This window comes from Lissotriton helveticus, chromosome 3_1 (genome assembly GCF_964261635.1).
Source record: "Lissotriton helveticus chromosome 3_1, aLisHel1.1, whole genome shotgun sequence".
Classification (NCBI taxonomy): Eukaryota; Metazoa; Chordata; class Amphibia; order Caudata; family Salamandridae; genus Lissotriton; species Lissotriton helveticus.
The window spans coordinates 1,227,424,093-1,227,451,588 of NC_136061.1; the positions used below are offsets into that span (position 1 = coordinate 1,227,424,093).

At 42.9% G+C, this 27,496-nt stretch overlaps 1 long non-coding RNA gene across 1 annotated transcript in view; it reads left to right on the forward strand.

The window, feature by feature from the left end:
* Positions 1 to 27,496, forward strand: part of LOC144824917 (uncharacterized) — a 978,282-nt gene that overhangs the window by 424,545 nt on the left and 526,241 nt on the right. The gene's annotated exons all lie outside the window — the stretch shown is intronic.

The window sequence follows — 27,496 nt, forward strand, 5'->3', positions numbered from 1 at the left end:
GCTGTCTGTGATCTGAGAGGTGCCCTGAAGGACTCAACATGATCACTCTTGTACCCAGGACAAGGAACTGGATTACAAATGTCAGTTGACTGTCCGCCTGTGTGGCTAGAGGAAAACAACAAGCTGTAAGAGGCCTTTTCCTGAAATTACTCAGTTGACCAGTGGCTACTGGACATTGACCAAGTCCTGCTGATGTCCTCTGTGTGACACCCTCAGAGTCTCTAAGTGCTCCCCTTGAGGTCCTGGTGGGCTTTAGAAGTATACTATGGTGCTGGGTTGAGACTAGGGCCTGATTTGGATCTTGACAGGACTGGTCCCACCGTTGCTATTTAGGCAGTTTTCCCACCCACCCGCTCACTTTAGAAGTTGGCTGGTCACTGGAGGGAAGACCGTCACAGTCCCGCCGCCTCCGCCAGAATCTTTCTCCTGCGTCAATGGCATCAGAGGCAGAAGCTGATTTTGGAGGGAGTCCCGCCAAGATTCTTGCCATCCAGATTATGAGGTGCCTTTCTGTGTACACAACTTGGGCGGGGAAAGCTGAAAGCTCGATTTGGCAGAATGGAAGAGAAAGAAGTGAAAACCCACCTTTTTTCAGGGGCCCACCACTGATTTCATCTTGAACGCCATTGTCCAGGTCCATCATGTGCTGTACTTGCCCACAAGGATCAGCCACCTCGTTGCCGCCGGGATCTGAGGTAGGCTTTTGTGGTGGGTGTGGGTGTACATTCAATAGCGTGGTTATGTTGGTGTGCAATGCTATATGTAAAAATATGTGCAGTACACATTACCTACACATAAAGATCAACAGAATTACATCATATGTGTATTGAGCTGATAATAAGTTGTACTTACTTGTCTCAACACCACCGTGGCCTCACTCTGTCAGGACACCGCCAGCACAGCGAGAACATCTAAATTTGCTTGTTGGACACCCACCGGCATGACGGCGGCTGAGTACTGTTAGCCAGCAGAGAAGACCACTGGTGCTGTGGTTTACTATTGCCAAAACATTTAAATGCAGCGGGCAGACTGCCATCAGCTTGATGAAGTGCTTGGGACCCCTGCCCCAGCAGGACGGCGGTAGTACCGCCAAGATCTAAATCATACCCTTAGTCAGGAGGCAAAATATTTGACCAAGATGAACCTGGTGTGTGTATCTAACCCACACTCCATCACGATCAGCCTCAAATTGCACCTAGGGTGTGGTCTACAGTGAACATTGACTATCATTGGCACTTTGTGCTTTTGGCATTTTTGCTAATTAAAAAAATCATATTGCTGGTTCCCCTTATTGGATGTTTGTTATTCTAATGTCATATTTTGTATTGCATTTTAGTCTTTTTTATTTTTATTCGGTTTGGGATTTCTATTGTTTTGCATTGTGACTTTATTACAGTTTTGGTACTGCATAAATACTTTTCACATTTCCATAAGTGAAGCTTGCCTGCTCTGTGTCAAAGCTACAAGGGGGCTGAGTTCAGGTTCATTTAATGACTTGGAGGGTAGACCATGACAAGGGGTGTGACTATTCCTTAAAACAGCCATCTGGCCACCCCAAATAATAATCCAATGTCATACAGTATACCTGAGTGTGGCCCCATGTGTGTATCTGAATGAGGAGTTGTGCGCATAAACATATGCTCGTGTTGAACTATCGCAGTCGCACTGTTTCTTTGTCTCCATGGGTATTCATATACACGCATGTAACCATGAGTGTGCATCTGAGTCAGTGGCAGTGTATGTAAATATTTGCCTGCACTTCGCACCCACTGCGTCATTGTACCTTTTCCTCCATTGGAGTGCTTATATCCCTGAATAGAGTCCCAAGTGCGTGTCTGAATGAGTGGCAATGGGTGTAAATTTGTGCCAGTTTTTGCAACACATTGTCTCACTGTACCTTTGCCCCTCCATTGGAGTGTTCATATTCCTGAGTATAGACCTAAGTCTGTATCTGAGTGAGAGGTGGGGTGCCTAACTTGGCGCCTGCAGTTGACTCCCTCCGTCTCACTGTGGCTCTACCTCCATCAGATCGCTCACTCCCTTGACGGTAATCCAGAGTGTATCGCTTTTGTTTTTGAGTGTGTATCTCAAGACTAGCAGTAAGCATAATTGGTACCTGCATTGGATGCCCACAGCCTCACTATCCTTTTGTCTCATTGAACTGTTCATATCCATGAGTGTAGCCCTGAGTGAGTATCAGAGTAAGTGGTAGGGTGTAAACTTGTGCCTGCCTTGGATGCCCACTTTCACACTTAAACTTTCCTTCCATTGGAGTGTTCATACCTTTTAGTTTGGCCCAAGTGTCTGAGCGAGAGTTGCTATTTGTAAACTTATGACTGCTTCGGACAGCTATTGCTTCACTGTATCTTTGTCTCCATCGAACTGTTCATTTCCCTAAGTGTGGCCCTGATGGCGTATCTGAATAAACGATAATGTGTGAAAACGTATTGCTGCATTGAACACCCATTGCGCCACTGCACCTTTGCATCCATCGGAGTGTTTATATCCCTGAGTATAGTCGTTAGTGTGTATCTGAGTGAGAGATGTTGTGTGCAAATTGGTGAGTGCAATAGACTCCCACTGCCTCATTGTCCTTTGCCTTTATTGGAGTCTTTGCATCCTTGAGGGTAGTGCAGAGTGAGCATCTGATGGTCCAATACATGCAGGGTCCCCACACTCATAGCAGAGGACCCACAGTCCTGGCAGGGGGACCACTCTCATGGCAGAATGTCCGGAATAAGTAATTGCAGTGCTGAGGTCCCGCCACAAGCGTGGGGTCCCTGCCACAAGTGCAGGTCCACCTCCACAACTGCAGTGTGGAGGTCCTTCGTGAATCTGACCGTGAGAGAATGGTAATGTGCGCAGACCTGGACCTGTGTTGGACGGAGTGTAAAATCACCAATCATGTTGGAATCGAGACTCTTCGCAAAATGGAGGTGGTTTTAGTTTCAAAACATAGTGGCTTTTCCAGCCAATCACATTCAATTGTGATTGAAAGCAGTGTAAATGGCATAGCTATACTAACATGTTAACCCATTCATCCACAACCAGAAACTTTTTAAAGCACATGTAGTTAGCGGTATGCAATAGTTCTGTAATTCAGTACTCAAAACTTTGGCAAAATTGCACAAAATTATGCCTGATGCAAATCTGTAATTTTGCAATATATATCAGCTCAACAACATGCGTACTAGTGTCAATTTTTGATGCAAGAATGCATTTTGTGCTAAAAAAGGCGAAACATACTAAATTGCCATGAACATTTTCTATCTCTTTTTAATTAATAATATATTTATTAAAGATTTGGAACTCCTAGGAGGTCCACATAAATTACATTCATAGAATTACAAATAGAACAGAAACACATAATCACAAACCATCATAAAAATGATCAAGAGCCTGCCTTCGATTAGCTAAATTTCGATAAGAAGAAACAAACAATATTATCAGAAAACCTGGTCATACAGTACTTGAGATTTTCCACATTATAACTCCTAGGATGATATATTGGACATTATATAAGCTGACAGTTCATTTAATAAAAGCCAAAAGTTCAATTTCAACTAGAGGATCAATTTAAAATTAGAGACAGAATAAAACATGGGCATAATCAGACCTGTGCAAAAGGCAATTCAGTAGCAACCAGCTCACAAGAGAAAAATCTCCTGAATCCCACTGCATATAAGTTTTTAGAATGAACAACAGAACATAGTGGGAAGCATAAAGCAACCTAACCCTAATTATGAGAAAATAGCAGCTAATAGCTGCCTATCAAAGTGCAAAATACAGATTAATAAAACTAAAGACTACTACAGATGGAGAGCTAGTTAAAAGGCTGGCTAAGGGGATAACCACCCGTTTGAAAAATGTACTAAAAAGGCAAGAGAAATTAAAGAGGTTTTAGTCCCACTGCTTCGTTTTTTGTTCAAAATTGATAATCTCGGTTGGTGCTACATTTTATACACAATCTTATAAAAACATCATTACAGGTTAAAATATGTACATAAATTCCTTAAAATAATTAACCCCTTCCATGCGGCCGCGATTCCCCCGCTGTGCTGTACATAAACGAACAGGGCGGGGCCGTGACAAACCCCAGCCGTCATCAGCACACGAGCACAGTAGTGCATGACGGCTGGGGTTCGTCATCAGCATGGAAGGGGTTAAATAATTTTACGCACACTGCTTCGTTTTTAGGACAAAAGAGATAATCTCTAGCTGATGCTACGTTTTTAATGGAGTTTTGTAGAAACATCGGACGGAGCCAACGATAACGGCTCAATGCCAATGCTGGGCTGACAAACAAAACATGGTCCAGAGTCTGATTGCTCAGCATACACAAGTTACAAATTTTCCCATTATTCGAATTTTGAGACCAGTTTGCTGTAAGGTAATTTAAGTAACAAAAATTGGGGTTGTGTCCTGCACTGTGGCCGGGTAGGACACCATATACTGTTTGTACAACAAGAAGGACCCGGTCACTGATTTTGTTCTGCCTGTACTTTATTTTAAGCATAATCACACCCTAAGGTAATTAATCCTTGGATGTTTTTACTTAATTTACACAAATAGTACAAATTTCAACACTTTTTTTTTTTTTCTTTAAAGGAAATTTTTAACAACGTCTGAGGTTTGTTCGTTGCCGTGCACAGAACAATTATTTACATTTACTATAATCCTTTTTACAATACAACAAAAAAGACAACATTTTTTTGAATAAATACGTTTCACTATTATACAGTACATTTATCACAAACAGGTTTTTTACTTCAAGGTTGTACCCTACTAAATGATTATGTCAGGTTTATGAGTAGAACTTTCGTGTTTAGTTTAAACCTGATCACGCAAAGGCTTTAAACCTAATGTACATTTTTTATGCCATTGCACTCATGGAAATGTTCAACAAGCCTTTTGCGGAAAACGCATTCGTTTTTACGAATGTCCCAAAGCCGATGCGTTTTCAAGTCCGTGATTCATTTATCGGACTTTTCCTCAGGGTTTATTAGTTGGGTACCTGTATTGAAATAAGGGGAGGACATACTTTAATGTGGGACCTTCACATATAATGTCACTTATAAGAAGGCTATTTAGCATTTGTTTTTTACCTTCTTGTGCTGTATGGACGAGTCTACTGTGTTTGTTTAGGACTCTTGACTGGCGTTTTTATTTTGATCTGCAAAGTGGAACACAACGGATGTATCTATTTCTCGGTGGGGACACTTTGTTACTAGCTGTTTTAATTGCCCAGAATGTTGAACTTGGTATAACTTACATTTTGAATGACTGTCGTTTCTGCCACCGCTTGTCCTCTAGGCTAATTTTAATGCAGGTTTAGGATCGAGAAGCTCCCCGGGTGCTGTAACATTCAAGCAGAGCAGTTTCAGTAAAAATGCTCTGAATGTTATCATCTAAAAGTTTTTATATTTTCCCTCTACTTACTTCGTGCTTGTGATGTGTTTACCAGGATGCCGTCATTTGGAGGGGGGCGCCGCCTCTATTATTTATGTGTTGATACCCACACGGTCACCGGGCGCTGTAACATTTAAACAGAGCGGTTTCAGTTGAAAGCTCCGGATGTTTTTACCAAAACATAATCGGGATTTTCTTTCACTTACTTCGGGCCTTCTGTTAGCTCGACGTCATCTTATTGAATGGCTCACCACCTCTTTTGTTTGTATGTTGGTTCCCGCGTGCGCTGCGAAGTTTAAAGGGTAATGCGGGTTTTAAAATGAATTATTTGTAAAGCGTGGCTCTCGATATTTTCTAACAGGATTTTGATTTACCTGAAATGTTTCCCAGTCGCTGCTTACGTCTAGTCAGGTATCTGCTCGAATGAGTGTTTGTTTGTTTGTCTACCTACAACTACTGAATTGTGACTGTACTCTATTTGTCTGTAACTTTTTTAAAAAAGCCATTTGTTTTAGGAAAAGTATGGACGGATAATTAAGCTGTGAATATTTTAGGTATTTTTTAACTATTATAGTAATTTATGTCTTTTAATCTTATATTGCTCATGCTCATAGTGCCCACTGTACCTTCTTTTTCTTGTACTGTATTCTGTGTCCTTTATTTGCCACATGAAATGTATTGTTTGGAATTGTTTTTTAAAAAGTGTACTTATGAAATTGTACTTTTATGATTGTAAGTCTTACAATCGAATAAAGATTTTTGAACTTGAGTGTTTGTTGGATGGTCATGTGACTACGTTTATGCTGGGACATATGCGCTAGTGGTTATGGGACATGTAGTCCAGGAATTCATTCCAAATATGTAGGTTATTTACAATAAGCCTTTCAAATTTCCAGGGACATTTTTTAACAGTGGTCATTTTACAACTGACCCGTGTAAACAGCTTCAGCATTCTCCATATTCATTTAGGCCTACACTCACGCAATCATATTTTGCGATCAGATACGCTTCTCTTTTTAACAGTAATGTCTCCACATTGCCACCACGTGGGGGAGCCTTTATCCCTGACAGTACAGACCATTTTAGAGCTTTCTCAGTATGCTCAAATTCAATAAAGTGCTGTACCATGGGTGCGGTCAGCACTTTTTGTTTGATTCTTGAACGGTGTTGGGCCAATCTTTGAGTAACTTGCTGGTTAGTTACTTCTAATCTATCAAATAAGTCGACTTTCACTCAAACATCATAAATGGTCCCTAAACAACTTCTGGCGTTCGAGCAGGCCGTTCTTTCCTCACTCACGCAGTTAGGCAGACAGAAAAACTTCTCCAAAAGAAACATCACAAAAGACCAACAGACCGCGCTCAAACAACTAAGTAGAGATACATCAATAGTGGTGAAGCCGGCCGACAAAGGGGGTGCCCTGGTGCTATGGCAGAAAGAGAAATATGTACAGGAAGCCAACAGCCAAATTGGTAATACTGAATGGTATAGGAAGTTAACAGAAGATCCCACCAATAAGATACAAAATGAGATACAAATCAAATTAAAGGAAGGACTAGATGATGGCATATTAGGTCCAAAGGAATTTGATTACTTAAACAAGAAAAATCCACGAGTTCCAGTAATCTACTTCCTACCAAAGGTTCACAAAAACCTACAGAACCCACCGGGAAGACCAATAGTCTCCGGGTGTGAATCTATTTTAGAGCCAATTGCCAAGTATGTGGACATATTCTTAAAACCATTCTTGAGTGAAGTCAAGTCGTATATTAAAGATACGGCTGACTTCATCAATAAAATTGAAAACCTACCATTTATGACAACAATGAGCTGATGGTGGCATTTGACGTTAACTCGTTATACACCCAAATCCCCCAAGAAGAGGGACTAGAAGCCATCGAGTTTTTCTTAGACACAAGGCCTAAACCCCAAAGAGTCCCGACCAAATTCATAATCGAGTTGGCCAGCCTAGCACTCAAACGGAATTTTTTTATATTCATGGACACCTTCTACATGCAGGTGAAGGGGACCGCCATGGGGTGTCCTTATGCCCCGGAGATGGCGGTCCTCTTCATGGCCCTGTATGAAGAACGATTCATTTACCAAAACAATCCGTATAGCGAACACATCGTAAGATGGTATCGCTATATCGATGACTTCTGGTGCCAGTGGAAAGGGACGAAGACACAATTGACAGAATTCCATCAGTGGTTAAACAATAGGCATCCCGACATAAAGTTCAGCATGACTTACAGTGATTCACGACTAACATTTCTTGATGTCGAGGTCTTTCATCAGAATAATGAATTGATAACCACTTTACACCGAAAACACACAGACAAAAACACCATCCTCCACTATCGGAGTTTCCACCCACAAAGCCTTAAGGAAAATCTACCCTACAGTCAGTTGTTGCGTATCAGACGCAACTGCTCTAGAAAAGAGGATTACTTGATACATGCGGAAATGTTGGGCGAACAACTCAAAGAAAGAGGGTACCCAAAGAAAATGTTAAAACACGCCACCAAGCGTGCGTGGTTTACACCTCGAGAAGATCTGCTAACTAAGAAAGACAAGAAACCATTAGAACAACTGGTGTGCGTCTCAACTTATGGGCCGCTTACTAATAAATTTAAATCTGTAGTCTTGAAAAATTGGCATTTGTTATCTAACCTTGAAATTCCCTTTGCCAAACCTATGTTCGCTCTGAAAAAGAATAAGAACATAGGTCAACAAATAATCAGAGCAGACTTGGGTACCTCCACAGTTAAAAGTGATTTACGCACCCTATGGAACTTAAACCCGGTGAAAGGCCACCACAGAAGTGTGGCTCACTGGTTAGAGGAGGCAGACCTGGAAGCGGAGGTCAGCCCTGGACCAGGGTTCAATTCCCGGCTCGGCGGGGTCTTGAGTCCTAAAATGTCAATGTACTCGACAATTCTCGCTCCGGTGCCTACTTGATTCACAGGTTCACACTCTGCGACTCTGGGCAATAGCTTGCTTAATCTCCACAACGGCCCCTCGCGGCGGGATGCCTGGCTTTCACCTTGCGGATACCCTGCCGGGGTTATCTCACAGGGGAATACCAGGACGGGTTCCCTAAGCAAGCGCTTAGAAACCGCTCGGTGATTTGCGCTATATAAATTCCTTTACATTTACAAATGTGGAACCTGCATATCGTGCGCTAGCACGATTGAAGGTACAACTTTTGAACACAACACCATCAAGTGGACCCACAATGAATTCACAAATTGTAAAAGCAGAAACATTGTTTATGTAATAGTTTGTCCATGTGACAAACTTTACATTGGGAAAACTAACCAGCAAGTTACTCAAAGATTGGCCCAACACCGTTCAAGAATCAAACAAAAAGTGCTGACCGCACCCATGGTACAGCACTTTATTGAATTTGAGCATACTGAGAAAGATCTAAAATGGTCCGTACTGTCAGGGATAAAGGCTCCCCCACGTGGTGGCAATGTGGAGACATTACTGTTAAAAAGAGAAGCGTATCTCATCGCAAAATATGATTGCGTGAGTGTAGGCCTGAACGAATATGGAGAGTGCTGAAGCTGTTTACACGGGTCAGTTGTAAAATGACCACTGTTAAAAAATGTCCCTGGAAATTTGAAAGGCTTATTGTAAATAACCTACATATTTGGAATGAATTCCTGGACTACATGTCCCATAACCACTAGCGCATATGTCCCAGCATAAACGTAGTCACGTGACCATCCAACAAACACTCATTCGAGCAGATACCTGACTAGACGTAAGCAGCGACTGGGAATCATTTCAGGTAAATCAAAATCCTGTTAGAAAATATCGAGAGCCACGCTTTACAAATAATTCATTTTAAAACCCGCATTACCCTTTAAACTTCGCAGCGCACGCGGGAACCAACATACAAACAAAAGAGGTGGTGACCCATTCAATAAGATGACGTCGAGCTAACAGACAGAAGGCCCGAAGTAAGTGAAAGAAAATCCCGATTATGTTTTGGTAAAAACATCCGGAGCTTTCAACTGAAACCGCTCTGTTTAAATGTTACAGCGCCCGGTGACCGTGTGGGTATCAACACATAAATAATAGAGGCGGCGCCCCCCTCCAAATGACGGCGTCCTGGTAAACACATCACAAGCACGAAGTAAGTAGAGGGAAAATATAAAAACTTTTAGATGATAACATTCAGAGCATTTTTACTGAAACTGCTCTGCTTGAATGTTACAGCACCCGGTGAGCTTCTCGATCCTAAACCTGCATTAAAATTAGCCTAGAGGACAAGCGGTGGCAGAAACGACAGTCATTCAAAATGTAAGTTATACCAAGTTCAACATTCTGGGCAATTAAAACAGCTAGTAACAAAGTGTCCCCACCGAGAAATAGATACATCCGTTGTGTTCCACTTTGCAGATCAAAATAAAAACGCCAGTCAAGAGTCCTAAACAAACACAGTAGACTCATCCATACAGCACAAGAAGGTAAAAAACAAATGCTAAATAGCCTTCTTATAAGTGACATTATATGTGAAGGTCCCACATTAAAGTATGTCCTCCCCTTATTTCAATACAGGTACCCAACTAATAAGCCCTGAGGAAAAGTCCGATAAATGAATCACGGACTTGGAAACGCGTCGGCTTTGGGACATTCGTAAAAACGAATGCATTTTCTGCAAAAGGCTTGTTGAACATTTCCATGAGTGCAATGGCATAAAAAATGAAGATTAGGTTTAAAGCCTTTGCGTGATCAGGTTTAAACTAAACACGAAAGTTCTACTCATAAACCTGACATAATCATTTAGTAGGGTACAACCTTGAAGTAAAAAACCTGTTTGTGATAAATGTACTGTATAATAGTGAAACGTATTTATTCACAATGTTTTTGTCTTTTTTGTTGTATTGTAAAAAGTATTATAGTAAATGTAAATAATTGTTCTGTGCACGGCAACGAACAAACCTCAGACGTTGTTAAAAATTTCCTTTAAAAAAAAAAAAAAAAGTGTTGAAATTTGTACTATTTGTGTAAATTAAGTAAAAACATCCAAGGATTAATTACCTTAGGGTGTGATTCTGCTTAAAATAAAGTACAGGCAGAACAAAATCAGTGACCGGGTCCTTCTTGTTGTACAAACAGTAAGGTAATTTAAGGGCAGAAGATTCATGCGACCTAAAATAAGTAAGCGACGAATGCTGTGTTCTAAGTTCCAAAATAAATATTTTTGTGCAATTCTCGGAGAGTTTGTCCTAATTATTAGTTTTAATCTTTCTTTAGAGTTACAGGATTGAATATCTCTATCGAAACTAACTCTGCCACTCAGAGTTTTTAGGAGAGACTTAAATCCTAATGATGGAAGGGTAAGCACTGATTCTTCTTGTATACAAAAGACTTTTAATGCCAAAGAGAAATCACGGTAAAAGGAGTAATTACCTGCCTTAACATCAAAGATTTCATGGCATAAGACACCTCTTAGTGAATCAGGGTCACTATGTTTTAGCTGATAACCCCAACGTAGAACCCTGGACAACCCTTGAGTACAGGAGCTTATCAAGCCAAATTCCAATCTAATTGCTGCCGTTGGAACTAAGGTGTTAAAATTACATATTTTTCGTAGTATCTGGCCTTCAACCTTGTCCAAAAAACTCCAGCCCTTAACAGGGATTGATTCTATCGCATAAAGCAGGGTAGGGGGAATTTTTGCCTTAAAAACCATCTGTAAATGTACGAAATGTCTCCTACCATAGCGCTGTAAAAAATGCGCAAGCCGTTGGCATGCGAAGTAGCTTTACTAGAGCAGTGTGAAATGTGAGGATTATTTTTCAAGCTGCTTGTTAATAATTTCCCTAAATAGCGGTATGAATCTACTACCTCCAGTCTATCAGGACCGATTTGCCAATTAAAATTATATGATTTTTTATTTTTAGAACTTTTCAAAATTAAAATTTTACTTTTAGATACGTTTATTTTCAAAAAGTGGGCCACAGTATATTTTTGTAAGGAGGCCAACTTTCTATTCAACCCAATAGGGGTTAAGTCCATTACTACTATATCGTCTGCGTATAGTAGACATGCAAAAGAACGGGTACTGATCTTCGGGGCATTTCCATCATCTTGAGCAAAGCAATCGGGTAAGTCTGCTATATATAAGGAGAATAGCAGCGGAGCTAACAAGCAGCCCTGTTTAAGACCGTTTTCAGTAGGGATTACATTTGATAATCCTTGATTTCCACCCATTAATATCTTGCACCAGGTTTGCGAGTGGAGTGATATGATCAAGGATAGAAGAGGGGGAGGCAAACCCATTTTTTGCAGTTTTCTCCATAGCAGAGGTCGATCTACCTTATCGAAGGCTGTAGAAAAATCAATGAAAGACATAAATACATTTGAATTACGATAGATTGTTTATTTTTCCTCTATTAATTTCAGCATACAAATATTATCTAGCGTAGGATGGTTTTTCCTAAAGCCTGCTTGCTCAATGGGGAGTACTTTCTTCTCTACCACCCATTCTGTAAGGTGATCGAGAATTCTACGTGCAAAAATTTTCCCCGTTGCATCCAGTAAAGCTATTTGTCGGTAATTACCTGGATGCGATCTCAGGCCCTTTTTATATAGAGGAATTAAAATACTTCCTGACCAAGATGGTGGAATTTTCCCATTAGAATAACAACAATTAAATAATGGAACTAAATAGGTAGCCCACAAAAGAGGCTCCTTTTTGATTAGCGTCTTGGGAATTTCATCAGGGCTCCTAAGGATCTCATTTTATTAATAGCCCCGACCACTTCATCGATAGAGTGGACATAGTTGGGTACTGAAATTAACGGCTGATCCATAGCCCCAATATCAGAGCTGCAAGAATCGAGATTCCCAGAATACAATTCCCGCAGGTAAAGTTTCCAATCTTCTTCTTTTATGGGTATGGGAAGAGATTTCCCCCTAGTGCCGCAGCAATCGGCGATTATTTCCCAGTACCTTTTTGAGTTATTTTTTTAAGCTGCCTCTTTTAACTGTGTCCATACACCATCTTCCTTTATTTGCCTTAGGGAGCGTTTTTTCCTCTGTCCTTTTCTCTTTAGCAGGTTTATTAAATTTCTTCGCTCATGTGAAAAGTACAGGAACTGAGCCATCACTAGTTTGTTTATTTCCCTATTTAAAGTGAGAAGTGGGTTAAAGTATGGTCTCCGTTGAGCGGGAACATGAGTAGGTTTGCCAGATTTAGCCAAAAGGCCAATATTTTGGGAAAAGACTTCAAGAAAATCAGGTTGAATACAATCACACTCAACTGAATTTAGGAACTGCTGATCTCTTATTAGTAATGATAGGTGCGCTTTTAATTTAGTGGTCGCTTGGGTGTTCCAGTGACTTCTACCATTTGTTACATTAAACCCTACTGAAGTACCTTTAAAATTCCAGGAGCCTACCTCATCACAAACAAAGTCAATTTTAAAGCAAATCAACATGTGATCACTAAAAACATTTCCCAATACTTCTATATTTGTAAGTTTGTGAAACAAATCTGCGGAGACGATTAGATAATCAAGAATTGATCTCCCTGTAGGAGCCTTATGGGTATAGTTTGCGGTAATATCTTTCCCCAACCTCCCATTAGCAATTACAAGATCTAAGCTTCTCAGACCTTCTAGAAGTACAACTCCTCTTTTGTCTGTCCTGCTATTATTCGGGAATTGAGCGGAGGGAATATTTAGGGCTTCATTTTTTTCAATGTTAGAAAATACCCTTAGACTATGCGTAGAAACTTTGGAATTCAGATCTCCCACTAGTATTGTGGACCTACAGTCTTCAGATTCCAAGATAGAGGAGATAAAGGAAAAACATTAATAAATGTGAGGAGGATGCATCTGGAGGTGAGTATACATTTATTATCAACAACGAGTCCAACAGAACCTGGCCGACCCTATAATCTAACTTAACCGCCTGAATTAAGTTAGAAACATGAGGGAATTCATTATAGGACCAACTGAGGCTTGTACTTAACAGGATTGCAAATCCTCCTTTAGCATGACCTCTGTTTACACGGAGTGCCGGCCGGCTTAGCACTATATAATCTTCAGTGGACCAATTCTCGGTTATCCAAGTCTCTTGGAGACAGATTATATCGGGTTTCTGCTCTTTCAAAAATACAAGTTTGTTTTTATTTGTGCTAAGGCCGGCTGTGTTCCAGGATATCACATTAATAACCTTGCTAGGAAGAATTACCGCATTTTAGGCCTAAGGGTCTATTTGAATTTAGAGCACCTGCAACCCAGCTCCATTTCTTATCCTCCTCATCTGCGGGGAGCACTTGTTGAATATTTTTTTCGGTATAAAACGAAACCCTCCTGCCATCTTTACCAAGAAAGACCTGCAAAGTGCTTTCTTTCTCCGTAAATGGTGTTCCTTGTCCGTAGGATTCTACGTCAATATTTGGCAGCTTAATCTGGGACGCTTTTTTTAAGGATAGCTCCACCTCAGGAATTAAAACGTCAATGCCACAACAGCGCAATTTATCGCTATGTGCCAAAATCAAGTGGGAAATTGCTATGGATGAGAATGTAACTCTTGCACCCCTGGGATTATTATATTTTTGTACCTCCACCAGGGCTATGTCATTAGTATCAATCATCCGCAGGCCCACTATTTCAGCAAAGCAACCCAACAAAAAAGACCTATTCATAAATAATTCAGAGTCAAAAATAAACGAAAAATCCAGGCTACATGGGGCAGGCTGAAAGTTATTATCAGAGCTGGGTGCCTCAGAGATGATGTTATTGGAGCTATAAATAGCATTGGTACCTAGAGAGGAAGCAAACAGAGAAGCATTAGGGTTCAATGTACTCTGAACCATAGGAGAAACATTTGTATCCAATGGTACCACATCTTTGGTCGATTTGATAGAATTAATTGGAACACATAAATTCAGAGAAGGAGGGCAAGCACCCAATAGATTGCGCTCTTCTGATCCATCTTCTGTCTTCGGGACATTTAAATCCAACTTTGGAGATGTAATATGGGTAAGTTGGGACCGAAGCGTAACTGTTTGGATCTTTTTTTGTTTATCCTTTGTCGTTTTTCCATTTTTCCCTTCTTTTTCGTCTTATGAACTATGCTACTTTTGTTCTTAGAAACTTTTTCCTTACTCGGAGAGCGTCCAACCTTAGAGTCCTCCTCTCTAAGCTGCTTTGTGGAATTAAAAAGAGATTTGAGAAAAATAAGGAAGACCTTTTGGGTTATATTTGTATTTGTATTTTCCGTCGTAGTTTGCGAGCAAAACGATGATGCGGCAACTGTTGCTAAAGGTTCGCAGTTGAAAAACTGCTGTAAGGAAGAAGAGAGTGATTTATCAAAAATATCGCCGTTTTCTTGCATTTTAATTTTGGTATTTCTACTAGAGAAAGGTTCACCAGCCTGAGTGCCAAAGTCTCGACCTTTAACAAGTGGAAAAGAGTCTGTTTGGGTAGAATAAGACTTGTCAGAGTCGACCTTCAAACGAAGGAGAATGGAAGATCCTTTCTCTATGTTAGGTACACCAAGGGGAAATGCACAGGCTTTTCCTGACAATAAATTATGTTCAGAGGCAATGTGCTTAGTCAGGGCTAAAACGGAGTCCAAAATAACATCAGAATTATTTACTGATTTCTCCATTAGGGCTAAGATGGAAACCAACACTCTTTCTAAACAAAGCAGTGATTCGGACATCGGTCTTTGTGATTCTAGATTATGTATTGAAGGGAGAAAATCCCGGGAGAGATCAGGAGTAATTGAACTCCTTGAGTCTAATAAGCTTGTTCCGCTAGGTGTACTACTGAACAGTTGCAGTTTCACTGGCTGATCCTTAGAGGACGGTAGAGTGGTGGGAGTAAAAACCTTAGATGATTCTTGGTTATGAACGTAGAAACTTTTTAATGGCTGATCTAGATTTATATCAGGTAAAGTGAAATCTTCCATTATATATTCTCCCACTTTTAATCCTGGTTGCGAAACTCCTTCCAGGTCAGAGACCCCGTTCACAAAAGGATGGATAGTTAGATTTGCCAGTAGAGTGTCAGCCACCCCAGATTCTGAACATTGAAGTTCGGGATGCCGTGATCCCCTGAATGTGGACGGTGAAATGGAGGGTACTACTGGTGAGGATACTGCTGGGAATGGATTTCCAGGACTTACATTGATCTCTACTTGAACAGCATATTCTTTTTGGGGAAACTCCAACATTCCTGCAGATTTAAAACGTATTTCTTTTTTAGGAAAAAAGGAAGAGATGGTATTAAACCACTTCAGAGAGTGTATTTGCAGTGAGTTGTTCCTTAAGGGGTTAGCTCTGGTTTTTGTGCAGGCTCTTGTATATACTAATCTACCAGAGCATAATTTTTTAGCAGTCATAGCTTTATTCGGGAATAACTCCCAGAGCTTGGTGCGCTAGAGCGCCGATGTACTGGTGCGCCGCTTATGCTACACCGTGCACCAGGCACTATTTTAGTGCTACTTAATTTGCAACTACCAACTGGACGGCCAGAATGAACAAAGTCTAGAGAGCCTTTAAAAAATAATTGAAGTGTTTGCGATTCAACAGTACAAGCACAAGGAACAACAGACCAGATGTCTATACGCACGGAGGGACCCTGTATCCTCTACTGCTCTAGAGACATGCTGGCTTAAACCAAACATGTATACCCAACATAAGAAAAACTAGGGACACAGGGCAGAAAAATAGGTTTAGGCTTTCTCCCACAGATCCAGAAATCCAGGAAGCACCCCTCCGCTTAATTCTGCTCTGAAGCGCTCAGATTACATGACGGATGCCTGAGCAGGCTCCTCTTTGTCCTGGCGGGGAAACTCACTTGACAAGGCAGGAGGGGAATCCAATGTAGCTCTGTGGTGAAATACACAACTACAAGTCCCAGAATTCACCGGGACAAAAATCAGGATAGTGCAAGGAAAGGAGCTGCGACGTCTGCGGGGGCCACAGGTCGCGAGTCTCTGGCCGCTCCACTTCACAAAACAAAACAATGCCTGATGCAGCCGCTGGAGGCCCATCAGCAATGTCACTTTGTTTGTGCGCACCGTTGTAGCCTTGCACTCAATGCCACACCCGGGATAGTTCCTCCACATGCCGGTCCCTGATCTGAGGGTCGTCGGTCTCCGTGCGTTCTCTGTCTGCTGGCCGCCGTGAATTCCGGGCACACAACTTCTCGGGCAGAGTTGGGAGCCGGGGAGCTAACAGCTGGAAGTCTCGGGGCAGGAGACAGCACCTTCGGCGTCCTTCAGCATCATCCCTCGCAGCCTCAGTCCCTCACAGTCGGTGGAAAACCTGGCACAGACTTCAGCGTCAAAACAACACAGTTGTCCACGTATCCAGCACTAATTAGCCCAACATATGACTAACATTAAACGTGGCACTATGTTCAACCTGCGGACATAGGAGCTTGAGTTCCCTTGAAGCTGCTCTGCTTAGCCACCTACCAGTTGCTGCCGCCCACCAGCAATCAGACAAGTGGGATTAACTCACGCTGACTCGCCGCTTATTTGCTGGTCTCGCTGGACTCGGCTGCCGGCGGTGTCTGCTCGCAGCTCGCAGTATTGCCGGTAATGCCGGTAATGCACAAGGCTCTCCGGTAGGCCGACCGCCTCAATTCCGCAACCGCCATCAGCTGCTGCTTTTTTTGCCCGCTTTCATTTGCCTCCTCCTCACTCGGCTCCGCACCTCACGGCGACTCTCAGCGGGAGCAGTTGGAGCAGAAGCGGCTCACTTGGCTCGGCTCGGCTCACTCGATTCTCGACAACTCCTCAACGAGCAATCATCAGCACATGCACCTGTCACCTTCAGACTAGAATGGTGCATTTATCTATATCTATACTAATATTATAAAGAGAGAGCCCAAACCGTTGAGGCGGGTAAGCTCTGGAACCACAGCGCCAACCGCATACAACATTGGAAAGGTGAGTATAAGCAGATGAACATAGGCTATACACCAGCCCAACATATACTTTATAAGGGAAAAAGAACGTTGTGGGACAAAGTAGTCTCCGTTGGAAGTAGAACCAGCTCAGAGGTGGGTGTGTGCGTTCAGCATTAAGCATTGTGACACGTGAAAAGACTGCGGTATTAAACAGCGTGCGAATAGCGTTCTGTGTGAGAATAGTGTTCTATCACGTCGTGAAGTGGGTGTGTCGTTCAGCATTGTTGTGGGCGTGTGGCGTGTGGCGTTTGACGTTGACGCGGTGTGTGGCGTCTAAGTGCACCACGCCGTGTTTGTGGAGTGCGTGAACCTACGAAGGCACACAGCCTCATTGTGCATGCCAGGACCGATCAGGGGCGTTGTCGGGAGCGGACACACACGCTCACCTTCTTTGGCAAGGACACCAAACCGCAGAGCAAACGCTCACCTTCAGCGCAACTGAAAGAGGACTTTAGAGTGGGGACACAGGCGGAACTTCGGCGCATTCATCAGTGGATGCAGAGGCGCTTGAGCATCGCTGGGGCGCTATTACACATTTCACAGACTCTTTTGACACACGCACAGCATCGCGGTGCCGCTGTTGGACACTGGGAGACCAAGGGACTCAACAGCAGACACACGTGCTAAACGTGGGCGCCGTCATCTGCCGCTGCAGAGGCACATATCACTGTGGCGCTTCCTGACACTGTCTGGACAAGCAGAGGCACATGTTCGGCTGCAATGGACATCCAATGTTAGCGTGTATGCACTGCTCGACTACACAGGTAAAAAAGACTTTCTACATTTGCTAAAGAAAGCGTGTTATTCTTCGGAACAACTACATGATGTTGGACCTACTAACCCTACTGCCTTAGGTAATGCATCCTCCAAAACTTATATGGTATACCATGAGGTTCTGAAATAAATTTGGCTTACCTATTCTAACCATTGCAGACATTCTTTTTCATACCCGGACAACGTCGGGACGGGCCGCTAGTGGTAAATGTAATGGGATCATTTCGAGAATTTCACGTAAGGTGAAAGTCCCAAAATGATGTGAACTATGATGGCATAGTTAACATTTTGTGCGGACCTACTTATAATTCTTAACAATACCGAAAAGATTTACAACAAACTCAAACAAGCATTGGTAAAGCCAATACATATGGATTTGGATGCTGGTATTCTACCAACTCTTATTTTGTTTTGTCATGTTTTTTGCAAAACGTTATTGTTTGCGAATATGCCAGGGCCTCATCAATCAAAAAAACATTTGCTACAAGCATGAAAAGTTTTTTTTTATTAAAAAACCCCCACATATTATCATAGTACTCCCTCGCACTGAAGGGAACTACTTTGTGTGTGGATGTGTTCCTTGTGAAAGGGCAGCATGCAGTAACTCATAGTAAAGTCAGCTAATGGCTGAAGCAGTCTTATACACTGCCACTTAATGCATGCTGGAGTGGGCAGAAGAAAAATGTGACTGACACCAACCACAACATAATGGATGAAGTCTGGCTCAAACTCCTATAAGTAAATATGCTATACACATAATTTTCTTAACATCAAAAGGTCTTGGCTAACACACACCTATAAAAGTCAATCAGTGTGGCATAGGCTGCAAGGCTCTTGGCATTGAGAAAGAAAGAAAGAAACAAACAAACAAATATATCCAAGAATAAATGCAAGAAAGAAAAAAGAAAAAAAGAAAGGAAGAAGGGAGGAAGGAATGAATGAAGAGAGGGAGTGAGGGTGGAAGGTAGGAAGAGAAAGAAAGAAAGAGAGAAAGAAAGAAAGAAAGAGAGAAAGAAAGAGAGAAAGAAAGAAAGAAAGAAAGAAAGAAAGAAAGAAAGAAAGAAAGAGAAAAAAGAAAGAACGAAAGAAAGAAAGAAAACCAAAAGAAAAGAAAGAGGAGAAAAGGGAAGAAAGAAAGAAAGAAAGAAAGAAAGAAAGAAAGAAAGAAAGAAAGAAAGAAAGAAAAGAAAGGAGAAAACGGAAGAAAGAAAGAAAGAAAGAAAGAAAGAAAGAAAGAAAGAAAGAAAGAAAGAAAGAAAGAAAGAAAATAAGGGTCATAAAGAGAAGGAAAGAAAAAGAGAAGGAAAGAATGAAAGAGAAAGAAGAGAAAAGGCTAAAGAAGGATGAAAAGAGATAAGGGAAGAGAGAAGGAAAGAATGAAATAAAGAAAAAAACAAAACAAAAAAGAAAAGAAAAGAAAGAAAGGAAAGAGAAGTAAAGGAAGAATGATAGAATGATGGGAAATGAAGAAAAAAGAAAGAAAAAAGAATGAAAGAAAAAGAAAGGGAGAAAGAAAGAAAGAAGAAAAAGAAAGAAAGAAAGAAGGAAAGAAAGAAAGAAAGAAAGAAAGAAAGAAAGAAAGAAAGAAAGAAAGAAAGAAAGAAAGAAAGAAAGAAAGAAAGAAAGAAAGAAAGATGCAAATTACGCAACTTTCACACACTCCTATTTTTTGTTTTTGTTTCTACCAGTAGCTTTGGTGCAGTTTGACAAATCTGCATGAAACCTTTGAAAACAATGTTCATCCATTACACCACATTCCCGGAAATTTCAGTGTGATCCTTAAAGCAGGGGAAAGAAAAAAGGGGATCCTAAAACGTTGATTTGCTATGTTAATTCCCATAGGAAGATTTTCTCTCTGATGCAGGTAAAAAGGCCTGCACAGAATAGCACCAAATTTGGAAAATTTAGGGGCATATGTACAAGGAGCCGTAGCGTAAATCTTTTGATGTCATGGCAGCTTTTTTTAATCGCCTTATTTACAAGTTGCCGCTAACCTCAGTTGGCGTCAGTTTTCTGCCGAAAAAGTAAATTTTTGAGATCGCCTCTTCTGTTAGCGGGAGTTAACAAAAATGAGATGCAAGGTAGGCGTTCCCGTGCAAAAACTGCTGCTAACTCCACTTTGCGATATTTACAAGGAATTCCTTGTATGGTGCAAAAACAAAAAAACTGCCTCTAACTGCAGTTAGAGGCAGTTTTTTTAAGACCAGAGAATCTGGTCTTAAAAAGGGTGCAAACACTTGGGGACTCATTTCAGAAGCTTTTGGTGCTGGACAGCGCTGCAAGGAATGTTGCTGTGCTGCCCTGCGACAAAACTACAGTGCAGGAATGCGCACCATCAAAAAGATGGGTGCATTCCTGGGCCCCATTCATGAAAAGTGTTACATCGCCGCTACAAAACAGCGTTGCACCACTTTTCAATATGACCTTCTTGTGACACCATGGATGCGCTCTATTCACTGTACGGCGCTCCATATCTCAATTAATGACAGATACCTTTGGAATCCTGACGTATTTGTCAGCGCTAAAGTCACGCATTGCTGCAGTTGTGTCACAAGCATGGCTCAACTCCAGAAATGCATGGGGCCAACCTATCCCGGTGGCACTACATCACCCTTACGCCTGCCATAAGACTAAGGTACTGAGGTACTGATGCAGTGGGATCCTACAATAGTAGCGGTGAAATCTGATAGATTTCGCAGCACCACTCCTGTGAGGCTCCGTTGCGTGGGAATGCTCACCCTGCATACATCATACCTGATGCAGGTATAATGTGGCACAGGGCTTCACAAGGTCATGCATTTGCCTAGATGTGTCACTTTGCACATATGACGCAACGTGGTGCAAGAATCACGCTGCAAGTAAATCAAGGAAACGACGCAGTGGAGGGGTGAAACTGTCAGAAGCTGCTCATGAATAAGCCCACCTGTCTTTTCCCCTATGCTGGAGCACAATGGCTGCCATGCGCCAATACAGGCACCCTTGTGCCATGGCGCAAGGGTGACTGTGTTGCAGAGTTGATTGATGTTGTGGAGTTGATTGATGTTTTGGCGCCATCACTTCTTGAGACATCTGCAAGTGTGTCTGGACTAGTGGAGGGTGAGAGTGAACCAGTTGGCCCTCTTGAAGTGTTGTTTGCCCTGTCTTTTCTTGAGGGGTGCTAGGGTGTCAGTGCAGTTGGAGATCCATTGTTGGAGGGTGCGTGCTGTGGTGTCATCTGTAAGCATTGGCAGAGTGGTGGTGCTGAGGGAGTTGACCAGACGTTTTTTGCTGGCCTTGAGCCAGCTGCGAAGGGGGAGGGAGGATGATGGTGATGGTGCACGGTGGGCATGGTGAAGAGGTGATGTATACAATGATGGTGGGTCCAGGAGAGTCCGGTGGTGTAGATGTAGTTGAACTACCCGTTGGCGGAGAAGACATGCTCGAGCGTGTGACCGGCTATGTGGGTTGGTGCGATGTGGTTGGTTCTTGAGTTCGATGTTGGCGAGTTTCCCCAGGAGGGGGGTGGGGTTCTGGTCACTGGGGTTGTCAAGGTGGAACTTGAGGACTTCGAGCAGGATGTAGTCAGTGGACGGGAAAGCTTGGGGTGCAAGGAGGCCTACAATGGCATCAGTGAATGGTGGGCCATAGCCCAGGAGGCCTGTACATGAGGGTGCCACAGAGGATGGTGTTGGGGTTGGTCCGAATTTGGAAGTGGGAGTGTTCCAGGGTCACCATTGGATCATTAGAGTGCGTGGTCAGTCGGAGTGTATTTTTGAAGATGATGGCACTGCCTCCTCCTGGACGGTCGTGGTGGTCCTTGCGGGTGACTTAGTTGTCATCAGGGATGGTGATGGAGATGTCCAGTCCAGAGCAGAGGTTGGTCCAGGTTTCCGTGGAGAAGGTGATGGCTGAAGAGGTTGCATCGAGGAGGTTCCAGATGTCTGTGGTGTATTTGTGGTGGGATCTCACGTTGATGAGGATGGATTTGAACCTGTTGGGTGCGCTGTTGGTTGGCTGGGTGACAAGAAGCGCTGGTGCGCTGATGTGGCAGAAAGTGCGTTTGCAGTTTTGATCGGTGCAGGGTGCAAGGGTATTCTGTGATGCTAGATGGCAGGTGGCGTGGTGTCCATGGTTGAGGGCGAGGAGGGTGCTGGCATCGTAGTGGTGGAGTGTCCGAGAGGCAGGTTCCCTGGTGCTGGGCCGGGTACAGGGCTGTATGGAGATAGACGGGCTTGCCTTTGGCTTCCCTTTGGCACACCAGTGGCACACCTGCTACACATGGGCGCACAGCGTCTGCCATTAGGTAGTGCTGCAGGGGGGCTGGACAGCTGTGAGGTGGAAAACACGGGAAAGGACACTGGAGGGAGGGGGATGCGAGTGATCGCAGCGAGGGAGAGGATAGGGAAAATGGAACTGAAAAAAACACAGGAATAACAAAGCCAAACACAGCAAATATTAAATAATAAGGAAAAAGTTTGGAAAGCAAAGGAGAATAGCATATAGATGAACAGGAACAGCAGATGAGAGGGACAGGAGGGCAGTCAAGCTGCATAGCAGTGGCGCTCTACCACTTGACCACCAGGGATGAGGCTCAAGCAGGAGCCTACGGGTGGAGGACGGAATCGAACACCTGACTTCCATGTCAGAGAAACCAGCAAGAGCAGATGGGGACAGCAGCAAAAGGCAACCAGACGGTGCTGCGCTGTGGAAAGAGCAAGTCTACTAAGGGTTAGTCCCACATACACCCAAAAGCAAACTAACAGGGAGCAAGGAAAGGCAGCACCACCTGGTTGCCCCTTCCGATCTGACAGTGTTGACCCAAGTCCATGTTCCCCTGCAAGTAACAGCAGATCAAACTGCATACCCAAAGGCTTGGCCCAGAACCGCCCGTGCCCCTGGCACCCACTGCCACCAATGGATGTTCTCAGTGAATTGAGCGAGTTAGTGGAGTCCCCCACCAGTCTTGTGCGGTGCCCTCAGTGATATAGGTCAGCCACAACAAAGGGATTGATCAGGGCACGATGTGAGTCACCCACAGGTGCTAGGCCTGGGCCCGACTCGCCCCCGGACCTACTCCGCTACGTGTCCCACCTTCTCCTTACCTGGACATTGACACCAGGGCTCAATTCGCTGCATTCTCTCCAAATCTGTGACTCATCCAGCAGGAGCCTCAGCTAGGTGGGATTTCACAAGCCTGGTACAGCAGTCACCGCCAATTCTGGTGGGGAACCTCCAATGCAGGTGTGGCAAAAGGGCCCCCTAGACGCAAAGTTACAGCGCTCTAGCCACACAAGTTTGGTACAGCTCAGAGGCCTCACCCTCCACAGCATCCGGCCAGCACAACATACTACAGCCTGTGATGCAGAGAGGCGCGGCACACCATTGATAATCTCCTCCATGCACACCACGGTAGTGGTGGATCGTAGTATGGGATGCAGACAGCCCTACGTCGGTGCGCAAGAGCACCTTTACTATTCACAGCTCCAAGGGGCGCCAGGCGGTCTTCTCATACAGGTCAGCAACGTTTCTCTATGAGACCTGCCAGATGTCACCACCAGGTAAGGGCAATCGCCGCACCTCAATGTTTACTGTAACTGCCCAGCGACTCCACAGCACCTCCTCATCCCACTCCTGGTCCCCGATGCAGGCCCAGAGAGGTCTCCCTGCCCAGGGGACTGTCTGTGCTTTCAGGGTTTTGGATGCCATGGTGTTGCAAGGAGTGCGCAATGAAAAGTGATGCTTCACTGGTTTGGTACAACGATGCGCCTCTTTTGATACATGTAGCCCTGATTTACCTCTTCCAATGGGAGTCTGGCTGGTCATCTTGGATGTTGGGGGGCTTGAGGGAGGGTGTTGATCTGTGTTGCACTTAGCCCTGACTGCTCCATTCTGCATTCCATTGGTTTTATTTGCAATTTTTCATTTGAGGTGGACTTATAGGCCATTTTTGCCTCTAGAGGCTAAAAAAGTCACGCTGGACTGACTCACATGAGTTTTGTCGCAGTTAAATGGCCTTTCATCAGGGTTTGTCTACTAATGTCAGAATTTGTATCGCCTTCACGCTATTGTTCCCGGCAGTTTTCGCCGCAGTTACCTGAAACTATCGCCATGTAGTGACTTATTGTAAATACATCGATAACAGGGAATAGTTTTTGGTGATAGGCCGTGTTAAGAAACTGCTGCAAACTAGCGTTAGTGTTAGTTACGGCAGTTCTTGTACATATGCCCCCTAGAGTCTTACTCAGAAAGAATGATTTTCATTATTTGGTAAAAATTAGCTCAGCCATTTTTGAGAAATTTGCATTTACAGAGGTACTTGGGTTGGGCTTGAAAGTGTTAAATTTAAATAGATCTAGATGGTTGATCCCCTGTCAGTCCTTAGATGCAATTTTTTTTATAATATAGTCTTCTGATTGGCCAAGGCAGTTTTCTCACTCATTGTCATTTCGGTACTGCAGAATCAGGACTAGTCAAGCAGTACTGAGCGATATGATTGGCTGATCTCAACACAGAGAAAATGTTTTCAGTGCCATTTCAGAACCCAGAAACGTGGCCTCATGTCCTGAAGTTACAAAAATAAAACTATATTAGGAACATGGTAGGGTCACCCTGTGGCCCAGGCACTTGTGATGAGACCCACAGGCACAGCCCTAAGGGAAAAAAAATGTGTTGTTGATGCTCCCACTGGACCCAGTACGACACTCCTGTGAGGTGTTTCTGGTGCTCAAGTGTCACCTCATGGTACCGTGCAGTCTTCTCAGATGGAAGCTTGCATACTACTGCAATACCATGGGGTGAAGCGTGAGCCCGTGTACCATAAGAGCACTGCAGTACTCATGAATGTATTTTAAAATATATTAATTAACATAATGTGGTTGGATGTACAATAGGGTGTGGCCACGTGGCAACACGTGGGGGGATTGGAGGCAGGGCCTGCTGCTAACTCCCTGCTACACACAGCTGAAGACCGTGTGCAACAGGGAGTTGGCTGTAGGCCTTGGCTGGAGACCATGCCCTGCAGTCAAATCCCTGCTGGCCACAGCCAAAGGTTGTGCACAGTCAGAGGATGGCTGTGTATGAGAGGTGGGTTGCTGGGTCTTGTAAACTGGTGGCCACAGGGCCTGGGAGGAGGCCAGCCCCTATTCCCAACGCCTGCTGAACATGATTGAAGACCTGCTGAATCATTTAAACACTGAAGATTTTCCTGTGACTGTACCTCTCTTTGGGCCCACATAGGTTCCTTAGGTTTCCTTGTACTATAATTATCACACCACCTATATCACAGTCATCGTAATATTTCATTTTGCAATATACTGTGAAAAAAAGGAAATTATTTGGTTGTTTTCTTTTTTATGCGGGGTTATCTTCAAATAATCAGCTTCTTCTCTTAAACAAACCTCAAATGAACCCTCAGGTTTTTAATGATTTTTTTTTGTACAGCACATTCAGGATCTACAACTTTCAATCTGAGACTTCTCCTGTTATTGGAAATGTTTCAGTCATTGTATTGATAGCTGATGACAATTTAACCTAGCTCTTCCCTCTGCAAGCTAATTTATTCAAAGTGTCTGATGATCACTTTCAGGATTAGACATAACTTCAAACCTATTGACTTTATAGAAGTCAATATTTAGGTCCAAATAGTGTTCCATCACACTCCTGTAAAACTGTGCCACAAATGTAGAAGTAGCTAGAATATAATTTCTAAGTTAGGCACTGGCAGTGACACTTATAGTCATAAATTCTTGAGGCACAGCCCAGCAACATCAGTTTTGACATCTCTCTACAAATGAGGGAACCCCGAAATAGCATTGTCCTATGCATCAATATATTTGTCAGTTACAGCATATCCAATTTTGCATGGCAGTCCCTTCCAAATTTGACCTCTAAATGTGAATGTGGGTTTCTATTGCTTACATTGTTTAGGAAGTTTATAAATCTTTCCTTTTCCTGCATCGTATGTGATCCTTTTCTCCCAAAGTAATATTTCTTATAACCAGAAATTTGTGCCACTGATATTCTATCCCAATTATTTGGATATTAGGAAAGATAAATGCATTCGGCCCATTTAAATGAACTGTTAATAAGACCAAATAGCTAAACTCAGCTCTTATTCCCACAAGTTCCATGCTTTTTCAGCAGCTGAGAAGTTTCTACATCCCTCAAAATACAGCAGAATTATTGCCTCGGTCCCTTCAAACAAGAGTATATCACATGTGCTAATGAATCTCTGCTATACTCCACGATAACAACCATAGGCTCTGCCCATACGTTTGCTGCTGCTCCTCTGGATTACTCTGGGACAGTGACAGCAGTGCCTCTCCTACCCAGCAATTTATTTTGGATCTCGTATCGTCCTAGTTTAACCAGATTCTTGATTCACATTCTTATTGTCTAGTCAATCATTCTGAACGAGGTCTATTATCATATGATATCTATTTCGTGAAGGGATTTTGAGAAGGAACCTAGTATCGTTTGTGCCGGGAACTGGTGCTATTAAGTGTCTATGGGGCAAATGTAGGTAATTTCCATTGTGCAATTCTCAAATAGCGATTTTTAAGGAATCGCTATTTGAGAATTGCAAAATGGAATGTAGGAAATAATTCACAATTTTTTTGCAAATCTCTAACATTCCTTAATTGCGATCAGCAAATTGCGAATCGCAATTAAGGAATGAGTGTCCCATTCATTCCCATGGGCCAAGAGGCCCATAGGAATGAATGGGGATACATTCTCAAATTGCGATTTTCTATGAGAAAATCGCAATTTGAGAATCACAATTCCAAGGGTGCCAAGGTGTCCAAATGACACCTGTTGCACCCCTGGAATGTGCCTGTAAGTACATGTGGCGCACATACATGCCCTAAGGGCATGTCTGTGCGCCACATGGCACTTTGATTTTTTTTTTTTAAATGCATTTTGACAAGAAATCGCAAAATACCATCTACTTGGAGTAGGTGGTATTTTGAGATTCCTTAAGCCAAAATCGCAATTTCAAAAGCACCCCTACATAGCATTTAAGGAATCGCAAAATTGCGATTCCTTAAATGCTTGAGCAAAATAAGGAATCGCAATTTTTGCGATTCCTTATTTTGCTAAGTGGCACCTACATATCAAAACGCCGTTTACGATTCGCAAACGCCGAAATTCGCTGAATTTCGACGTTTGCGAATCGCAAACGCCTACCTACATATGCCCCTATATCAGTTCTTCTCTGCAAGTCCATTTACCCAAAAGACATTTTTCAATGATTAGAAACGGTATTAATATTTAGTATGTAAAAAAAAAATCTAATTGTGGGTGTTTTAAAGCCAATTATATTCAGTAAAAATAGTTCTATCAATCAGTCCACCGCCAAATATTGACTGTGAAATCACCGT